Here is a 20,977-nt window from a genome sequence, read left to right on the forward strand (position 1 = left end):
ATTCTTTACCAAATATGATTTGTGGGGTTTTCCTCTTTGAAGGTTATTGTGTTTTTTTATTACAGACACTTAATAGCAGGCTGTAGAGACACACACGGGCAATAACAGTAGTTGTCTCAGACTTTCTGAGCCTCCAAAAAACTGTTTATTGTTAACCAAGATCATCCTCTTTGGAGTGTGGGAGCCACATACCAGGCTGCCCTTGTTTAGACAAGAATACACCGTATTAGCTTTAGCAAGCCATCATTAATGGAGGGATCAGACGAGGAGCAAGGCCTCCTTTCATCCCCAGGTTCTCTGCTGGAGACAGTACATCATTTACTGTTGAGAGGAGCACATGGCTCCAATCCTATACAGTGTATGTGTATAAGAATGCGTACATGTGCATGTTTGAAGTCTGTTTCAGAGGCGACTCCATGCTCATTTGGATGCTGGCGTAATTGCGGTGTGCAGATCAAAGGGACTCTGGCCGAGTGATGTTCCAGAGGAGACTTTACCACACAGCCCTCTCCTCTGTGCGGATGGGGCCGCCTGCTGCTCACCGCTCCCCTCTCCCCTCCAGCCATGCACTGCCCCCTGCACATCCCCGCTCGTAAAAAATGATTAAGGCTGCATTTGTCATGTGTTTATTACTGAGAGGCATTGCATGATAGGGAATGGCATCTACAAGAGTCTATCGAGAGGCTTTCTCCTATCCTCGTGCTGCTTGGAAGACTTGGTCACATGCCGTAGTTTGTGTGTGAGAGAGGGTCATTAGGACACTGGTGATGAGGGCTCGGGGGGCTGCAGCCGGCCTAGCGTTAGCATGTTTTCACTTGTTCAAGAGAGTTGCTTATTAAGCATGTTGCCCCCATCGTCATTATCACTCTTTATTTTGATATTGAATATTTATTTAAGAGAATGAGGAGCAGTCACAATTTGTGGAAGGCAAAAAACACGGCTGAGAATCCTCCAGATATGCAGTGATGTTTTTCTTTCTTGTCATTTCTTTCCCTGATATTTCTCTCCTGATATTTTTCTCTTCTTTTGGACAATGTCTATTAAAGTAAATTGGTGCCTCTTAAGTAGATGTGTTGACCTTTAAGGAAACTAGCAAGTGTGACCTGTCTGTGAGTGCCTCTGCGGCGTGCGTTCTCCTGGTGAGTGTTAGAACTGCAGGGTATCTTAGCTTGAAGCCTCTCTCTCTCTCTCTCTCTCTCTCTCTCTATATATATATATATATATATTATATATATATATATATTATATACATATATATATATAGGAATGTATTAATATAAGTACAGCTATATTATAATATGTTATATTATATATATGAATGATTTGCCTCTCAGCCTATGTGAGATAATGTATTTTTGTTTTGGTATAATTCAGGTAACTACACAAGTCAAATAGTCAAATAGTAAAGTTGATGTATGATGTATAAATTCTCAACTGCAAATAACATATATATAAAATCATCCTGACTCATTACAGCAGCAGATCGTCAGCATGAGGTTGACAAGAGATCATGTAAAAGTATAAAAAAAAGAATATGTCCATGACTCTAAAGTTCAAATGACACCTTGTTTATGGACAGCATGTAATCAGGACACTTACCTGTGTCTGATTTCTTCAAACTGAGGAAATTAATTTGTTAAAGGGTAAAAGGAGAGGGCTGGAATTATTCTATCTTTTGTCCAATTGTCAAAAAATCTGTAAAAAGATAAAAAATCCCCAATGAATTGATCCAGCAATGTTGTTTGTGAACACATTTTACTTCCCCTTAAATAACATTTGCTGAAAACTCAGCAGTTGAAGGAAATTATTTGTAATACCTCTGTTTTATAAAGAGTAATGCTTCAGGTGGGCGGGAGGTGACATGTTTGGAAAAGGAAATCCAGCCACGGTCACTCAGGGAGGAGAACAGCAGGGAAATGACTGGTTGTGAGTCTGATATACTTCAGTTGGCCTGTAGGAGGAGCTTTGACAATTAAATTAGATGAAGCCCGGGCATGATTTTTCACTGTGACACTTGCGAGCCCTCGTGTCTGCAGAGCTTCAGACCTACTTACACAGAAACATATGGTGAAGCAGATCCTTTGGTGTTGACACGTATTTTGTTAAATTCATGTTTTTGTTTTGAAGAACCCCAGTAATAAGTTAAGCATGCCCCGTTGTTGTTGTCTGATCATTTTGACAAACAGCCTTCTTTGAGTCGTACCCATCAACACTTTGAGACGAAGGGGGAAAACAACTGAGGTGGAGGGGCTGCTGGTGGTGGTGGAGGGGTGTACTATGACTCACTGAAAGCCACTCCATGAAAGCAGTCACTGCAGCCCACTCCAGCTCCTCCAAACCATAATTCCCATAAACACTAAACTGAAACTTTATTGAGTGCAAAACCACTGGCTCCATCCAAGATTTTAGGAACTACCATCGAGGGAGTTCACTTTTCAAAGTGCTGTGGGAGATGTATGATCGCCCGCTCCCTGTTTTTTTTTTGTGTGTTTTGTTTTGTGCTCGTCCACTCTCTCCTTGTGCAGTGTGAGTTCCAGGAGAAACACTTTCCCATGCTAAGATGTGTACCCATACTGGCCACAGTGGTTCCTAATGGATGCCTTCAGCTATAGCTCTCGATGAGAGAAAACAACAGGAGAGGTTGTGGTGTAAAACTGGAACAGATGGCGCTAATAAAAGTCCTGTCGGTCCAGTTAGTCTGGTTATTGACTGTCCCGAGTCCAGATAATGAAAGGACTTTGTTGACATGTCACACGTCACCCTGTTGTCTTTGTTGTCGAGACGCAGCGCTGCTGGTGTAACAATAATGAGACTAATGACCCTAAATCCAGAGACTTTTTCCATCCCTTGTTTTTTCTTTATTGACCTTACGAGAAATCATTCTGCTCCTCAAAAATCCAAGACAGACTCTCAGTTCTCCCTCGTTTATCGGGTCCGAGCCCAAGGTTGCTGTGTCTGAGTGAGTCTCCTGCAGTTCATAATGTATGGAGACACCTCTGTGGCAGCACAACATGCTCGCTCTCGTCCGAGGGGCGCCGTGGGAATTGTTTCCCCCCGTAAAGCCCGTAGCCCCGGCATGGCAGACATAAAAAGACATGCGAGCTTCAAGTCCTTCTAATGATACATTCTGATTGTCGAGCTGTGCTTTTTATTATCTTTGCGATAAGGTTAAGACCGAACACACGTGCACGCCACGGTGAGTCGCCTGCAGCCTTGGCAGCTCTAATGAGACAAATAAATGAATTTAGTGTTGCCACATACAGCTCCTGAACGCTTATTATCAGGATTATTGTTGAACTGTTGTGAATGGGGGGAGGACGGGAGAAAGGCGATGGAGGGGGGGCATGATTGGCTGATGTTACATATGTCCTTGATTACCTTCCTTCTACTTTTATTCTAATAAGTGGCATTCTTTGTACTCCCTGGGACAGCTAGACAGTCTGACACACGATGAGAATAAATATTGCATGTGGTAGACATTAAGCTGTCATCCTGGGAAAAAAAAGAAGAGACGGAGAAATCCGTGTGGCATTCTCCGGCGCTACACTTTGCCTGCTCTTGTCACAATTGTCACATCTTGATGACTCCCCCCACTCTACCCCAGCCCCCTTATTTTCTCTCGCCCAGTCAACTGCTGTAAATGACAGTGGATACCCCATATAGAGAATTATTTTTGGGTGATGTAGAATGTACTTGTCTGGGTTACTGTTTGAATTTCTGATGTTTGCCTCTTCCCCCCCCCCCGTCGACTTAAACAAAGTCACGGCTATGATAATGTGCTCTCGTAAAAAACACACACCAAAAAATGTAATGGTGTGTTTGTTAGGGTTTTATCCATCATGTGCAAACGTTTAAAGTCTCAATATTCCTTTAAACTTGTTTGAAGAAAAAAAAAGAAGCTTGTTACCAGCACATCCTTGAGGTTTATCCGAGGTGTGATGTGAGATGATGCTCTTAATTAAAGCTGCTCCCATTGTGCCCGCGCCGTGTTTCCTTCAGCTGCTGATTGCTTTGAAGGCTGAAAGAAGTTGACAATATTGGCGATGTTGTGTGCGTCTGTTTGTGTGTGCGTCAGATCTCCTCTTTCTTCTCTCAGACACCGATGTGTAATGCCATTCAGCACGGCCACGGCCGCAGGGAGCAGAGAACGTCTGCACTCTTGTCGCTCAGGAGCTCACCACTGGGAGGATGAAAAGCTTCCCACAGAGCACCCTGACTTCCCAGCCTCAAAAGCCGCCATGAGCTCATACCTCTCATTTCTGTCTCCCTTCACGGAGGAAGGAAAGAAGGGGGGTTGGTGTGCGCTCTGCGTGCCACAGCATCCTCACCCCCCCAAGCATGCTCGTCCCTGCAACGAAGAGGGGACCCACGGGTTTATTACTCGGTGAGTCTGTGCCAGGCGTGCACAGATGTGCCACGATTTGTGATTCGGGTTCAGGTGTCGGCTCTCTGACCTGTTGGTTTTTCCAGGGGATGTAGGTAGTGGATTATTCTTCGGCGTTCAATTGCATCTGAAAGGAACACAAACTGGAGGTGACAGCACCACCTTTCACAGGCTTAACCCGGGCTAAGCACTCCTAATAAAGGCCAACCTGTATGAATGTGTGTCAGACGCAGGCCCGGGTCATTGTCTCAGGTAGCTGCCCCTGTACTTCGGAAGCTCCCATTGTTTTCTCCTCCTGAGCCATTTAAGCAGATCAAAGCACTGACAAAGCCCAGGGAAGCCTCAGGCATGTGAAACACAGGAATTATCCCCCCCCCCCCCCCCCCCGGATTCCCACACAAAAAGACAGATAGACTATAGCTCCGGAGGGTGGGCCCCCTGTGGGACACCTCCATTCAGAGCCAATCTGTTGTGGAAGCTGCACTGGGGTTTGTTTTTTTAATTTTGTCTTTTCAACAATATGTTGTGCTTAAGATTAGAGGCATTGTAAATACAGCAGGTGTCAAATTTTGAAGATTAGAAAAAATTAAAATGACAGCTGTTAATTTCATGTGGTATAAACACACATGCAAAAATATTATGCTGAATAATACAATAATAATGTTATACATGCAAAAGTTTGATTCCCTGGCTTTGTGTTGAGAGCAGCAGGCGAAAGCACAAACACAGCTCGCTCCTCGAGACTTGTTTGAGCCTTCAAGCCGGTGAATGATTAGCAGAAATAATGTCCCTGTCACCCTTAATCACATTAAAACGTGGTTAACATTTAATTTTCCCCACTTGATATGCAAAAATTTCCAGTTGATTTGCAGCAAAGGCCATTGGAATTCCATTATAAAAAGAATAAAAATTTCAGGCATCATTTGTTCAGAGAGGGATATCAAGAGCAGAAAGTGCTGAATCTTTCTATTAACCGAGCAGTGAGAGATGTGCACTTAATGCTGGGACATAATGGGAGACTGACAAGGCGCGGACACATGCACGTCCACACACACACACACACACACACACACACACACACACACACACACACACACACACACACACACACACACATACACACACACACACACACACACACACACACACACACACACACACACACACACACACACACACACACACCCACACACACACACCCACACACACACACCCACACACACACACACACACACATGTTTCTGTGCAGCTTAGACTTTCAAAACATTTTTATGTCTTCACTATAGAATTTCTCAAATGCCTGTAGATTGATATCACTTTTCTCTTGAAACGTGTGGCTAATAAGCAGGAACATTAAATCTGCACAGTTGTAAACAGACCTTTATCAAATTTCTTCTGAAATACAGATCTACATGAATGCTGTACAATTTCATGAATGACAGAAAGACACGACCAAGATGGAAACATCAGCGGCGTGTTTTACATAAACATTTTCCCCCAATTTACACCAAAATCCACACAAATAATTGGTGAGGACATAAATGCAAGTTGCAGCCGCGCCGGCCCCGGAGTTGACAGGACTGGTTTTGGGAGTCATGTTGACGGAGCATCACAGCTCTTAATTGACAGTGCTTTGTTTCTGGAGTTGGGAGAAGGGGGAGTTTCATGTTCCTGGTGCAAGGTGTTTGTCTGGTCCCGTGTCACTCAGTGCAAGGACCCGGAGAACCCGAACCCCCCCGCCCATGCTCATTTGCAGCTCACGTTCTCCGTCTCGGCTCCACATTATTAAAATCATCCCTCAGCCTTCCACCAAGAGCCTCTTTGTTACTTGGCTAGCTTGGCTCGGCTCTGTCAAGTCTTCACCAATTACAGTCTCAGGTACAATGGTCTATTCAAAGGATCACAGCCCTTGACTGGTGTGGAGAGAGTGATTTGTGAATCATTATTCAGCCGCCTGTAGAGAACGCAATACCTGAGGAATGCAAATAACGTGCCACCAAATAGACAGCTGTGCTGCTAAAAGTGACAAACTACAGCTGTTATTATCTCAGATTGGATTTTTTTCCCCCTCTCGCAGCGCCTGCCATCTCCTGTGTTTTCAGGGTTTTGGATTCGACTAAATGTGTTTTATTTTCCTGTCCTTTGTTGGTGAGACATCGGCTGCCACCTCAGCTCAGCGGCAGTCGCACACAAGCTCTGTGTATACAGTGTAGTGTGAGCAGAGAGGGAAATATTAGGTTACGGCTCTTAATAGATGTGCATCTGAACAGACAGACCAACTGGCATATGAGGCTTTTGAAATTTACCCTGTGGCTTGTTGGGAAAAACAACCAATCAAAGCAAAACTGTGATCTTCCTGCAGCCGGTCCTCTGTCATATATTGTATATTGATAATCATTAGGTAGCTGCAGTGAGATGGTGCTGTAGATGATAAAGCGGTGACATTGTTATTGGAATAGATGTGGCACAGAGGTGGTCGGGTCCCTCCCAGTCTTTGATTGTTATGGGCTTTAAACAGGAAACTAGGATTACAGATAATGACGGGGACCCCTTCGAATCAATCCAGCCCAGGAGCTCTGTCAGGGCCGGCGTGTGAAAATGGATTTGTGTGAAGCTGTTCTTTAAAACCTGTCCAATCCCAGCCCGAGAGCTTGTGGGGCTAATCTCATAATTGCCCTAACCCCCTTTATATTGTTCTGACTGCAAGTTACCATTAAGTGTAAGGATATCTTTGTCCTGCAATGTCAGGTGTCCTGCTGGACTGCAAGACAACAGAAAACAGAAAAACACAGGCAGTTAAGAGAAGGACGTTTATAAGTAATAAGGGGTGGCGCCCTCCTGGTGGCTTCACGGTTAATGTTCAGTAAGACTCTCATTAGGTGAACAACTTTCTTTTCTTCTTTTGTAGAAAAAATTGACAAAATAGCAAGATTTCTGTTAGTGCTGTAAACTGGTGGGAAGCAGCTAAGTACACTTAAGTTTTGTATTTTTTATATTATTCTCTCACAGCTTACAGTTGCCATTTACTTACAGGCAGTTAAAACCCAAAAATATATTCCAATAAACTGTTTGTCTTCCAGTTAATTGATTTTATTCAGTAATTCAGTCTTTAGGAGGCGGAGTTATAGTCCTACACACTTTCCTGTGCTCCCTTTAGATCAGTCACACATCCAAAACCCCTAGAGACTGTGTCTGCCCTCCGTCCAATTCAATTCATTAAATCAAAAATAAACAGAGGAGGAACTCCACATAAATGACTAATAGAAATGATCACAACCTCTGCAAAAAATACAACAAAACAAGAAAATTAAATGTGGAATCTTCAAGATTGTTAAACTGTGTATGAGGTAAATTGCGATTTGTGAATATGGGATACAAAAATACAAATTGATTGATTGACTGATTATATACAATCTAAAGATGCACACCATTAGAATATTACTAGTAATTAAGTCATTGTCAATCTTTTCCATAATTCTTGTGCAGCACCTTGTCTTGTTGTTTCTTTATTTTTAAGATGCAGGCAATATCTAGAACAGTCGTTGAACGAGGTTGGTCAATCTAAAACTGAAATGGCTTTAAGAAATATGATTTGTACTGTAAATATATAATCATCTTGCACATTGAGCACTTTCATTTGTAATATTTGCCATCTACAAGTCATGGAGGGCACATTTAATTTGTGAATCTGCTTTTTGCAAACAGTCAAATCAAATGTATAGCTGAAAAACTTCTGTGGAAACAAGACTCAAACTCGGATGGAGAATCCTCCTTTGGAGTGCAGTCTCCTGCAAACACTCATATGTTCAGCTGCTCTCATGAATATGCATGCAACCGGCAGATAACGAATACTTTCGTGTTAATCAACTCTTTCAACTAGTTCTTGTGGACACTGTTTTTCTTTTCTTTTTTAAACTCAGGTTGGTGAAAATCAAGGAGTGGGTGGACAGTCATGACCCCGGCGGCCTTGGTCACCCCCCCCCCCCCCCCCCCCAGCGGCGGCCTGGAGAGCCAGCTCCAGGCCGCCAGTGACGAGGACAGGCAGGAGCACTGCACAGAGCACAAGACGCAGAGGTTAATTAGCATTCAGTCTCCCCACACTTATTATCAGCTGTGTCCTCCATGCACTCCTTTAATTGCATGTGCTGATAGAATAATAAATGGCAGAGTAATTACCATCATAAAGAAAAGGATCCCTCTTCTTACCGAACAACTCAGTCAAAGGGTTTTCCTCTAAATTAAGTTTTTAACTGTCATCTGTCATCCGTAGGTATAATTATAACTTGGGCATTTCGGGTTTATTGTTCCTGTGTGAAAACCTCTATGGAGAGAAAAATTGTGACAGCAGAATTTTTTTCCCCTCCTCTCGGCGCAGGACAAGGCATCGGGTTGAATTCTTAAAAAATGCTAAATGAGTCTACAAGCTTTGTAATTAATCAAAGAAACCATTGGAGAGTTGAATGTCTCACATGAAGCGAAGTGACCCATCTTATTCACTTAATGGGTTTATATCGGAATGAATGGGGCTTCGCTGCCGAAGTGAACTTTGTCTGGGCGTCAGTGGCGATAAAGAATACCTAAACAGTTGGTAGCCCTTGATTCGAGCTGGATTTTTCTGTCTCCACCAGCGGCCTGTGCAGGATCATCAAGGCAGGCTACGCAGCCCTGCAGCTGGAGGACTTCTTCACTGCCGGACCAGATGAGGTCCGTGCGTGGACCGTTCGGGTAAGAGCCAGCTGGCTGCTGCGAACATACATGGGAGTGCGGGGGAGTGCACCACATGCACACACTCACACACACACACACACACACACACACACACACACACACACACACACACACACACACACACACACACACACACACACACACAAAGGAATACACTCTGTGTCCCACGTTCCACCCTGCTGGCACCCTCACTGATATCACACACTTTCAACTTTGTCATGGTTGTGCCTTAGCTAGTCATTACAGGCCAAGGATAACTTCAATTACTGGTGAGCTGCTGAACAGTGAAAGTGGGGGCTACATTGATTGAGGAGGGCAACAATTGATTTTGCCCATTACGTCCATGAGAATGTTTCCATCCTGTGCAGATCTGCCTGCCCTCCTCCTGCCGCTGGAGATAAGGAGCCTGTGCATTGTGCCTGCCTAATCTGTGTGACGGAGGCTGTCTGTGCCAAAATTGATGTCGCTTTTCATTCGACTGCTTGTGGGCCCGGCCGGGGGCTCCTCCTCCCTGTGTGTCTCAGTTTACTGAGCGCCGCCCGCCAAGACCTTTGTGCAGCGGGATCGCAGGACTTACATCAATACAGATGTTGGCTTTGCATGCTTTCATTGTGTTGTTGTTGTTGTTGTTGTTTTTTTCTTGAGCAAACAGAAGAGAGATATAATCAGGTATTTGACCAGTCGGGAGTTTTATGTTATAAACCAGTGTAGGTGGTTTAATATTGTAGATTTTACTTTTTGAAAAACTTTCGCAGTGTAAGGTGTATTTAATCATATATATCCATTCGATAGTTCAATTACTTTTTCAAAGCATGATGCACAATTAAAAAAACAGCTAATTTCAGAGAGCTTCTCCAAAACGTCTTATAAAATATGCTTATTATCCTATTTTGATAAGGAAAAAAGACATTATCTCAAATACTGTAGTAAAATTTGCTAAAATCCAAATGACTTCTTTACTCAGAGGACATATGCATAGTTAGCAGTTTAGTAGGTACACTTAGCTAAAACCAATGCAATCTGATGTCCTGCAATATAGCCTCTTTTCATAAAGGTTATAATGTTTTGTTGGTGTTGAAACTTTTCAGAGAGGTGTTTATTCAGATGCATGGTCATTTCAGAGGCTGCAGTTAAATGTGCTCTTAAAATGTACAGTGATTTGTACCAAGGAATGTCTTTCACTTTGTCCAACCCATCCCTGTCATTAAGGATATAGACGTAATAACACTAACAGAAAAACTGAAATAAGGTGTTTTTTCAACAGTGATCTGTTTTATGTTATTTTCAACCAAAGTGGGAAACAAACATCAGGCTTTAGAATAGTGAATTTTCATTTTCTCAATATGCTAAATCTTGATACGCAAAATCAATGTGAAATACTGAGAATGTGTTTGATGTGTTAATATCTCAATCTACATTCAATAGCTAGTAATACATACTCCACAAAAATGATCTGAAACTATATTTCACATTATCCCACAAAGGACAGAATTAATGAACCATTTGTGCGATAATTTGGTTCTTAACTCACAGAAACGCTGAACTGAATTCACAATATCTTTTGATATATTATTATGCAATAAGTTTATTCTAAGTTGACAAAGAAGAAAACAAATAAGTGGAGAATAGTGTGCAACTAACCCCCTGGTCAGATATGAACACAACACATTTCAGTTATACAGTATGAGCCTCAGACCTCCTGCCAACAGGAAGCCCCACGCTGCTGCCTCACACAAGAATTCTCATTTTGATCAGAAATGCACATTTTATATCAGCCTGGCAAACTGCAATAATTGTCTTGATTCTTTTGCCACTGACTGCATCATACAACAAGAATAACACACCACCAAATAAGGGTAACTTGGAGACAGTACAGCTGTTTTCAGACATGACCTGTGGGTAAAATCCAGAGAATTGGCTTTGCCTTTTTGCCTTTCACACATGCACAACACAGCTGGGGATCACACATTGGATTCTCCTGACTTCCTCTGGACGTTATTCTATGAGGCCAGACGGAGAAAGTCCACAGAAACTACGAAGCCTCTCACTCGGACATTCGCGTTCACTCATGCACGTCCTCTGGAGAAAATCCGGAGGATCTGCGGAGTTCAGTGCAAGTCGGAAAGCAGCTTATTGAAGTTAAGGCACAGACTTTTTTCTTTTATGGCCTTGTGAATGTGTTCGGGCCAGAGGGGAAGGTGAGCTCACCCCCTCTTATTTACTCAGGAAACATCACGTTTAAGCCGAATGACATCACCAGGTTGAAACTCGTCTCGGCGTGACTGATGTCCTCGCTATTTACCCCCCCAAAAAAGTCTCGAAAACACTTCAAAGACGTTCTCAAAAACCCGCCTGTCCCCCCTCGACATAACTGATTACAGGCAGCCTTGATTGTGTGTGAGGGGCATTTAGTCAGGTAAGCATCAGTGAGTAACTATATTAAGCCAATACATCTTGCATTGTAAAAGCTACACTCAGTAATGTCGTGTTCCCCAGTCCTTTAACATGGTTTATTAGGCAGCCTCGAGGTGACCATTATCTATCAACCTGCTCTGCATAGCTCTTAACTAGGACAATGTGGAGCTCCTGCAATGCGCCCGTGTGAAAAAAAAAAATCCCTCCCTTAATCTATTTTTCTCCAGATAGACAAACCTTGATGCTGATTAATGGTAGTTAAACTCACAAGCACTCCGTCAATGAGATTGCAAAGAGATGGTAATGTATTAGAGTCATTAAATACGCATCATTCTTTTGGCATGAAATATGTTGACCCCAACCTGATTATATACATAATTACAACTGCTCAACAGTTCCTGAGCACGGAGCTGAAGCGCTGGGGGGGGGGCGAGCAGGTCGACGGGCAGGAGTCAGGAGGATACACAGCAGCCACGTCACTTATTTGGGCCATTTGTCATTTGGTTTTTGGTGCATATAAATTGCACATTTTACCTGTCAAAAGAGGATTCAGAGTGCAGCCAATTTATAAATCCAGTGAATTGTTATTTCGTTCTTTTTAAAATTGCATGGTTTGGAAGATACGTCCCTTATTGTGTTTTTCAAGTCAATTTAAAAAATATGCTCGAGTACTATAGCGCCCCATCTTCAACAGTGAAATATAGTTAAGTGTTTGGATTTTACCAAACTCCGGAGTGTCACAGCAGTGAGGCCTGATGCAGTCAGCTCTGTGCCACCCTGGCCTCTCACTGCAACACCAGCTCTTCTTGCTGTCATGACCAGAGAGCCGAGCAGTGACCCACAATGAGGCAAGATTGCTTGGACAGAAATCAATACTGCCACGGAATGAGAATCAGAAGGCATTGATAGCAGTGCTGGGTCCTTATCGGCGTCCGGGCCGCCCTTAGCAGGGCATGGCCGAGTGGAAAGCTATCCAGAAATCACCACTGAGGCAAGAATACCCCCGACTGAAAACAACCCGGAGTGATGCTCGCGACGCTATCGCCCTATCAAACACTGTGTCGCTCGCATGCTGTAATCCATCTTCTCCAAAACAATTCATTTGTCCTCTCTTTTCCTTCCCCCGTGACAGAAAGGAACTAAGGCTCCACAGGCTGCGGGGAAGATCCACACGGACTTTGAGAGGGGCTTCATTACGGCGGAAGTAATGAAATTCCAGGATTTTAAAGAGGAAGGCAGCGAGAACTCTGTCAAGGTGAGCAGTCAGGGTGCCAGAGGAGATGAGGGGAAGTCTCCTGTGATCAGTGGAGCTGACAGTCACCGCACTGCTCCGACTGCAAACTGCTCCTCACCTTTCCTCGGGGGAAGAAATTACTGCGGCACACTCCGGCACGGCTCCTGACAAGCCAGCTGATTCTGGCTCTAAACACTGCCATTCTGCTCCAGCTGTGCATATCTTTATCACAATGTGTCTTAACTGGCTGATGGTGCCTCTTGCTCGTGGCTCGGCTCAGTAGCACAGAGGCAGCACTTCTTCACCCTCACCAGGCATTTAGCAGATCTATAGAGCGCGCTGTTAGCTTACCGCTCTCTCCGTTGCCAAATCCCCCCCAAGCCACTGGCGGCATGTGACAGTGATATAAAGCGGCGAGTTAAATAAAGTGTGAAATTCCTCATATTAGGACTGTTTCATGGCTGCGTGGCACATAAATGTGACTTGCATATCTTATTTTTTTTTTTTATGATAGCCAGTGTTTGTTTTGACCTTTTAACTGGGATGTGGGTTGTTCATGTGCACACTGCTGTCAAATGTAATAACTGATTTCATGGTGAATTTGTGCAGACAATAACTGGGCGTCTGCTGCAGCAGGTACTTTGCCAGTGACTCAAAAATGATTTTCTTTACAAGGGTTGCTTCAGCTTTAGCATCAATTTGGTGTCATATCAATAAACTGTAGTAATGAGTGATACAGAATTAATAATCAACACAACAGAATGCCTTTCATATTGAACAACATTAAACATTTTTTATATATAATTTAAATGTATTTTATGTATAGACACATTTTTAAATATAATTCTCACGGCCCATAGTAAAGCGCCTACCTCCGGTTGTCTTATGAAACCACGTTGAAATTTGGTTTGATCAGCATCATATGACACACACTCATAAATATCAGACCACTAAACATGCCAGATTTGTTTTCATCATGGTCTGTGAATTTTTCTCAGAGAAATCAATGAAAATGTTGAAAAATCTCACAATGTTCCCTGGATCCGCCCCCTATCCCGGATCTGAGACTTTAATGGGTTCTTGCTTTGGTCATCCTCCAACGCTCCGCTACATTTCCTGGAAACAAGTTTTTTGCATAATCTTGCTTACAGCCAAACAAAGATAAAAACCAACCAACACACAAAGGGACAGGGGTAAAAAAACAAAAAAAACTCCTTGGCAGAGTTAGTTAGAAAACACAACAACCAATCAGAAAAAAAGCAGTTGTTGTTGTTGTGTTTTGTGATCTGCACAGAGCTACCGAAAGACAAAAGAGTTTTAATTTGCTCCCAGGTAAATGTACCTTTTAATTAAAACCATTACCAACCTTCATATTTGTATTAAGTTAATGATGGCTATAAATGACAGCAGACATCTTTAAGCTCCCGCAGGTCACCGACAAAAAGGGTCTGTAGTTTCTGGGTATCATGAATTATTCTCTGAGAAATAAATATAAATAAATATGTTAAATATGTTTTGCCAAGTAAAAGATCCGCACCTTCATTTAATGGGTTCATCCCTGAATCATAAAGCATCCGTCCACTACGTTTTGTGGTAATCCATCTTTTAATTGTTTTCAAAATCCTGCTAAATAACAGACAAACAAACAGAGACAAAAACATAACCTGGAGGCTATCAACTGAATTACAGTAGAAGTTAACCTTGCATGCGTATGTGACATTTGTTGGCAGCAGCTGTAACGTGCTGTTACAATCCCACTATCACCACCATCAACTCCACAAGCCCACTCACAGACTCCGCTAATGTGATCTTACAGTGACACACAGGGACCTGCGGGGAGCACTATGAAAACATTCAAATCTCTTCACTATTCAAGTCTCTTCTTTTTAAAGACGCATTTAATATTTAATGCAGCAGCAGTGTATTGTCCACTCCCCTCATAAGCGGCAAACAGAGGGTGAAACGTGCCGGTCTCTCTGGGGTTCGGCCATTGTTATCCGGGCTGGAGATCTGAGTGTCAGCTCCTTACTGCATGCTCTCTCACTAATCCCTTTTTGAGCCTCATAAGAACATGGAGCAGTTCTGACTGTGGCATTAGGGCCTGTGCTATTTAATGCCAGTTGTGGGAATAGGCCGCCTGAATAGGGCCAGTGTACGAGGATATCACATTATTAGTAATCATATCTGCTTAAGCCAAGCTTGCTGCTCCAGATGGCTGCTTTCAAGTGCAAATGAACCAGTTAGACATGTCTGGTTTAATACACACTCAGGAATCACAAATAGCCATTGATTTTCTTCCCCCCGTCTCCCTCTCCATCCAGTGTTTCTGCTGGTATTGAGCTTGGATTAAATGGTCTCCTGAGCCTTTAAAGGGACATTGATTCTTCTAATTAATTGTGCGCTGTGCAGAACCAGAATGCATAAACCTGTCCGTATTAGCACTTCAAGTCAATTATTTTTGAGTTGGCCAGGAAGGAGAACAAACACTTACTGTACACAAAAGAAATGTTAGAACTTGTTTGGTTTCCTCAAGAAGTTTGATAGGGCTGTAATCAAAGACATATTAACATTCTGTGCTTGGGTACATGAAACTGGAACCGGCAGAGGAGAGGATTATTCACTCAGTGGGAATTCAGGCGCCCCATTGGAACAAAAACATGGAGGCCCATGTGTGTGTGCGTGTGTGTGTGTGTGTGTGTGTGAGAGTGTCTTGCAGTAAAGTAATTGAAGGCAATGAAATAAATTGGAAACTAATCTTGTGGTTATATTCTTACATTCTAATTTTGGGCTCCATATTGTCTACGGTGCCAATAAATATTTTGTTAAAGTATGTAACAGTCTATAACCTGTCCATCCTAAGATGCTTTGTTTGGTTTATGATTGTTGGCTTTTGATTCAGTTTTTATTTTTTACCTCACAGGCATCTGGAAAATACAGACAACAGGGAAGAAACTACGTCGTGGAGGATGGAGACATCATCTTTTTCAAATTTAACGCACCGAATGCGCCGAAGAAAAAGTGACACAAGAACAATCTGTTTGTTTACATAACTGACTTTATTGTTACCTCTCTTTTCTTGGCTGATACACACCGCCAGTTCTTTCTTCATCCACCCGTCCTGTAGGATCAAATCCCCCCTCGGGTGCCAAAGCACAGGTTCAGTAAACTCTGACAGCTTTGCTATTTAAGATCAGGATTGGCCCCCACTCCAAATTGTAGCAGCATTTGAAGGAGCATATTACTCTCCAGATACTTCATTAATCTCCATCACGGGTGCCAGCCCTGACACAGCTGACAGCGGGGACAATGCCACCTGCTCCTCTCCCCCTTCTGCAGATAATACATGTTTTACAGTAGCCCAGATGTCTACACTCAATAAAACATTTGACAAAAACCAGTCTGTGTGTGTTTTGGGATGTCTGTATTGAGTGGGAAGCTGCATGGGGACGCCGATAGCGGTCCTGCCGACCACTGATTAGAGAATTAAAAGACACAGCTGACACTGACTGTAGCAGAGCGGGGACAGTTATAATTAAATCTGTTAAGTGATGCTGATTTTAGAAGGTCACATGCAGCATGCAGGTGTTTTTTGGGCCAAAAGAATTGGTCAGTTTAAATGATTATTTGTAAAGCTACGGAGGTAACCTTTAATTCACACTTTTTATTAAATGTATGATTGATGAATACTTGCGTCCTCCCCTTCGCTGTCGATACAGTTCTCATCCTCAATCTTCAAATATACACAAATATAGCATCTTTGTTGTGTTTGCAGTCTTACTCCCATCCCTCCACAATGAGGAAATTACACACCTACAAAAGAAATATTAATTCAAACCATATTTCCACCCAAAAAGGCCACATTTTATCATTTTCTGTATAGTATGAAAATAGAAGTTGACACAATCCACAAGCACAAGCAGAAAACGATTCCTGTTGCTTGAAGTAGTGTTTTTCTCGCCCCTATACTTTGTGTGTAAGTGTTTGTGAAGCTTTTATGCTGATGGAATTGTATGGCGGCAGCCGCCGTTCTCCAAAGTAAGATTGTGTTCTCCATGGGAGTCCCAACAACGAGCGGCAGATCAGCAGCGCTTTGCTGAATATCTCGTAACCATTAAGATTGCAGAGAACAAAATGGCCTTTTGATGGGAACAAAAAAGATTGAATAAAAATGGTCATTTTACAGGGATAGCATTGCATATCCAAGTTTTTGGATTGGATGTTTTTATGGAGTCTGTGCTACAGCAGCACAGAGAACAGTGTTTGTCATGAAAATAAGGTGGATTGTAGTCTTTAAGGTTTGAGATCAGTGGCAAAATATAGCATAGTGTTTATTGAGGTTAGATGGAACAAAGGACGATTGACAAAATGTGCATCAAATAACATTAAGCCTTCTTTTTAGCTGTAGCATTTACCCCTGATAATCACTTGTACACATTCCACGAAGCAAATCAAATAAGTTATTGTGACCAAGATTTACTCCCAGACAGTATCCTGTGTAAAACAACAGGCTGTTTTCTAAGTGAAACCATACAAATCCTCTGCACAGCACAATGTGGCTTGAGACAAAACTGTTTTTGCATTCTTCTCCGGGTGTTGGTGGTGTTGGCCAACCTAAACCCTGCATAGAATATCATTCATCTGGTCTGTAGTCTTGAAGCTCGGGGACTGACGAGTTGCTCCCAGTGGTCTGAGTTGTGACACATTTTGTTTTTCATAAAGCGACAGTAAATCTTCATAGAGTGAGTAATAAAGATCATTGGGCTTCCTCTCTATCCTGGTTTCACAGAGCACATACATGTGAACATGTAACCAGTGGTTAATAATACAAACAAATTGGTATTTATAGAGACTAGAATGTGATGTAGGTGGGTTGTAGAAGCAGTCGGACTGGTAAAGCCTCCCTGAGAAATAAAAGAAGTCCAGGAATGTGACAGATTGTCTGTTGCCTCAAATGTTCTGTCAGCCCCATCAATCAAGCGGTGCCACTGTGGCCCGAGGCCGACCGCAGTGGCATCACACCAAGAAGGGCACAGAGCGGAAAGCTCACTTTAAAACACACCATGGACACTCTGTCGTAAATCACACACCAAAGGCCTTTTAGGAATAAAACAAGATTTATGTGTGAGTAAAAACAAATAAACATATAAATAATTAGAGCACTTTTCACAGCAGTAACTGTGCTCAGGGGACTGCGTTGGGAAATTCAATGGTTCTTATAAATGTTTTGTATCATATTATTACAGAGTGGAAATGATCTCTATTTTGGATGACAATAGCCAAGTGTTGCCACGCTGTAATTATTACCATTGTGTGACTTGTCTGCCTGACATTTGTGCTATATACTGTACACAGAATAGACATGAAATCAATATAGATTCAGGACTGGATTAAAGTAACAAATGTTCATGCATATGAGGGTTTAAGCAACGTTTCTTTATTGTTTATGTTTTTGTTTCATGGTGAGACTGAAGGCTATGATTTACTGCTTCCCTTGTCAGTGCTAAAAAAATGGCAGTATAATGTTTGCAAGAAAAAAAGCCATGAACAGGAAAAAAAGAACTTTATTCATAACTTAAGGCTGACAAATTTGTATTTCTCTTATGATGCCTTATTGTGCCATTACAGTTTTACTTTAAATTTGCACATTTTATGTATAATTTGCAGAAAGTGCAGCAAAACATGTTTTGGGCAATGAAGTAATACCAGTACAGGAAAAAATAAGCAGTTAAAAATCAGCCAAAACTAATCCTATGCAACAGTCCTGCAATATCGGCTTATTTTACCATACTTGCTTTAAATGAGATACATCGCATATAGCTCAGCATTCACTGTGCACTGCTATACAGCAGGTAACATCTTTCATTGTAACATAGAAACTATATCTTTGTAGTCTAGTTGTTCATGTGTGTATATAAATTCATATATTTTATAACAATTATATGTGCATTACCTTTTTTACCCCATTGTATTTTATCATGTTAAGTTCAGATGTTTTTTCTTACTCTGAATTATTTTGTTTATAATAAATATGAACCTCCACAGTAAAATCTAATTTGTTGAAATGCAACATAACACGTGAGACATGACAGAGCTACCTCTGAAGGGGCAAACAATATATAATGTTGTTTAATATGATGAAATACTATATACAGAGCAACAGGTAAAAACAAAAAATGGAATCAAATGCAAATGTAATAGATACATGTGAGTAAAAGAGGAAAAACCCCTGTGTATGTGTGTTTGTTTGTGTGAGTGTGCACAAACAAAGGAACCCAAAATGAATGAGAAGGGAGGAAACTTTCATGTTACTGCCTTTGAAACCCTCCCTTACGTACAGCAGTTACAGTCTCAGCTCCTCGGACAAAGAACAGTGTGGTGGTTCCTGTCGCAGCTGCCTCAGCGTCGCCTATTACACACATTTGATATTCCATACACACTTCTTCTCTATGTAGCACCAGTTTCAATTTTCTCTCACAGGTCCCATTTACAGTGTCCCACAAGGTGCCTCCAGCAGGGGCACTTTCTCTCTGTGGGGTCACTCTCTCTTGGACCAGCCATCATGAAAACAACTGTCAATATGTTAATCTGAAACACTCAGAGCCATTGTGGACTCGCTCACTTAGTCCTCTCAGCCTCAGCATCTCTGCACTGTCTGCCACAACAATGACATCTCCCAGATGATATTGGGAAGAGGCTTTTTTGCATTTAATAACATCTTTTTCTTGTAATTCCTCATCCATTATTTCATGCAGATCTGTTATTAAAGCATATAATCTGTATCACATTTCCCAGCTATAATCCTAAAGGAAAGTTAAAGCTAGACGGCCTGTGCATGCAGAGAGAAGGTCGTGGATGCGGCTGTTTACAGTTTTATCTATCACTGGATCCTTGTGTACTCAAAGTCCCACTGGGTAATTGCCCTAAAAGACTTCACAGCTTCCTCTCATGAGGCGAATACAACACAATGTTGATACAGTCTCATTTCCCTTGTATGCAACTGTGGCTGGAGACACTGTGGAAACATCACAGGCCTGAAGACAAACAACACGCCGCAGCTCTGTGTCTCGTGTGGGCCACGATGTCCTGCAAGTTTGTTTTGTTGTTGTTGCTTTTTGGGTTTCCGACTTTTCCCGTTAACTTGGAGGTCTTTGTAGAATCGTTGATATGTTTCCAAGGACTCTTGGAGTAAGACAGACACAGCTGCAAGGTTTTTCTGAAGCTGCTTCCATTGGCCTGTGTTTACCTGACACTTGGATTGACAGCAGAGTGATTGGAAATATCCACCATTCACTGCTGTGAGCTCCTGAGTGCACAGAAAGTGCTTTTGTAGTCTGGCTGTAATGGGCCAAGTTTGAATTGAAGGTTGAGAGAAATAGCCTCACTGCAGTCGCTCACTGTGAGGAACTGACACACCACAAGTAATACTCAGAAGTGGGGTCCTGATAGCATCACAGCCACAGATCAGGTACAATAGGATGCAGGTTCTCATTTCAATGCACTTTCACAATGTCGTAATGTGCACAATCAGACGGAGGAGAAGAAATCCACTCAAATGCAAACTCCGATTGTGTCTTGATTGTGTGTTTTTTTGTTCAAGTAATCATCACAAAAGACAGCTTAAAACTCAATTGCAGATTACTTTCTAATGCAGAAGTACGACAACGCCACGGTTAGTTTTCAAAGACACAAGTCGACAAAGATAAATGGCATCGTGGAAGAATTCAGGTGCATCGTGAAGTCAGATTTTTATGTAACTGTGCCATTGATCGAGTAAAGTATACTTGGTAAACAAAAAATTGCAAAACCCTGATCTACAGAATTGATATGGGAGTATTTGGTTGTGTTGTGAGTATTTGGTAGTGTGGTTGGTAATTGGTTGTGTTGCAAGTGTTTGGTTGTGTTGCAAGTATTTAGTTGGTTGGGTATTTGGAACACATTTTCTATTGGCCATTCGTTTTGTCTATTTACATGTGTTTTCTAAGTTGCAGTACCTAAGGCTTTCATAGTCACCATACTTAGGTACTTTGTGAACTGTAGTTGTGTGCAATATGTTATCATTGCATGCATGCACTATTTGATCAAGGCTGCGTGTGTGCAATACTTTGTCAATATTGCAATACATGCAACAGAGAATATTAAAGTAATTCAACTTTTTTTTAATTTACTACACAGGAATCCCTGGCAGAAGAGATACAGTCTCTCTGCAAGACCTTTCT

The 20,977-nt window shown here is 42.2% G+C and overlaps 1 pseudogene; it reads left to right on the forward strand.

Annotated features, from left to right (window-relative positions):
- The window catches only part of LOC133021997 (obg-like ATPase 1), a 39,810-nt pseudogene extending 24,027 nt beyond the window's left edge, over positions 1-15,783 (forward strand).
- Positions 15,784-20,977: the final 5,194 nt, after the last annotated feature.

The sequence above is a fragment of the Limanda limanda genome, chromosome 16, assembly GCF_963576545.1.
Source record: "Limanda limanda chromosome 16, fLimLim1.1, whole genome shotgun sequence".
Lineage (NCBI taxonomy): Eukaryota > Metazoa > Chordata > Actinopteri > Pleuronectiformes > Pleuronectidae > Limanda > Limanda limanda.